Source organism: Chiloscyllium plagiosum, unplaced genomic scaffold (genome assembly GCF_037043375.1).
Source record: "Chiloscyllium plagiosum isolate Xiang-an unplaced genomic scaffold, Cpla_swu_hap1 HiC_scaffold_51, whole genome shotgun sequence".
In the NCBI taxonomy this organism is placed as follows: domain Eukaryota; kingdom Metazoa; phylum Chordata; class Chondrichthyes; order Orectolobiformes; family Hemiscylliidae; genus Chiloscyllium; species Chiloscyllium plagiosum.
Genome location: NW_028270189.1, coordinates 10,100,161 through 10,101,401, shown reverse-complemented (window position 1 = coordinate 10,101,401; position 1,241 = coordinate 10,100,161). Strand labels below are relative to the sequence as shown.

The following is a 1,241-nucleotide window of genomic DNA, read 5'->3' as shown; positions in this document are numbered from 1 at the left end:
AACTCTTAACGGTGGATCACTCGGCTCGTGCGTCGATGAAGAACGCAGCTAGCTGCGAGAATTAATGTGAATTGCAGGACACATTGATCATCGACACTTTGAACGCACTTTGCGGCCCCGGGTTCTTCCCGGGGCCATGCCTGTCTGAGGGTCGTTTTTCAATCAATCGCACTCGCCTTGGCTGGCGAGAGCGCGGCTGGGGTGTCGCAGAGGAGACCCGTCCTCTTTGTCCGTCTAAGTTCAGACTCCGGAGCCGTCCGGCGTCAGAGCGCACGGCCTTTCCCCGCACCCTGCACATTCCGTTCGTCAGGCTCGACGTCATCCCCTCCCCCCCCCGCGCCGGGGAGCGCGTCCTGTCGTCCGTCTGTGTCGTGGCAGTGGGGCCAGCACGGCTGTCACCGGTCCCTGAATGGCTGTCGGTGGTTTACACGGCGACGTGCACCGCCTCGTCTTTGGGACACGGAGCCTCCCGCGGGGTCTGCCTGCGCTCTGGGCCCGTCTCTCGGTCGGCTGGCAGTGGAAAGAGTGAAGGGGGCCGAGGAGGTCCGGTGCTGGTGCGCCGCCGGCCTCGTTCGTGGAGCTCGCCGGTCGGACACGCTGACCCGACTCGATGGTTGATCGATTGAGAGTGTTGAGTGCCACAGACCGCGTCTGGGAGCGGCAGGCCGCGCGGCGCTGCAGTCGCCCGTCTCGTGGTTCGTCCTCGGCCTTAAGTGGCCGGCGGGGCGTCCGATCCTGTCTTCCCATGCTGGCGCCGAGTGCCTGGCCGAGGGAGGAGGTTTTATCGTCGTACGCTGTGACCTCGTCGGTCGCACGCGCGTGGATCGCTGGCTTTTTTTGGCTCTCTCCCGTTCAGTCCGCACGTTTCTGCTCGGTCCTGCCACCGGTCTCGGGGTGGGGGCACGGGTGGGGTTTGGCGGGCGTGGTGTGTGCTCTGTCACCGTGCAGGCGCACCTATCACGCCGACGGCCAGCCCCCGCACGTCCTCCCCATCGGGAGGACGGCGGAACGTCGGGCAGTCGGGGGGCCAAGTCGCCAGAAGGCCACCGCTGTGTCTTCCGTACCCGGTCACCGTCGTCGTGCCTTCCTCGACTTGTCCGGCTCGGGGCCGCCGGGTTCAGGAGCGGCGTCGCCCGCCGGCCCCACTGAAGGCCGTGCCGTTCCGCGGCTAGCGGACGATGTGCGTGCCCGTGCCTGTGAGACCGTTCGCCACTTGTGTCTCCGCACTTCTCTCTCCCTCT

General features: G+C 66.5%; 1 non-coding gene across 1 annotated transcript; it reads left to right on the top strand.

The window, feature by feature from the left end:
- On the top strand, nucleotides 1–154 carry LOC148134967 (5.8S ribosomal RNA). The gene has a single exon (XR_015755579.1). It is a non-coding gene; the product is annotated as a 5.8S ribosomal RNA (ribosomal RNA).
- Nucleotides 155–1,241: the final 1,087 nt, after the last annotated feature.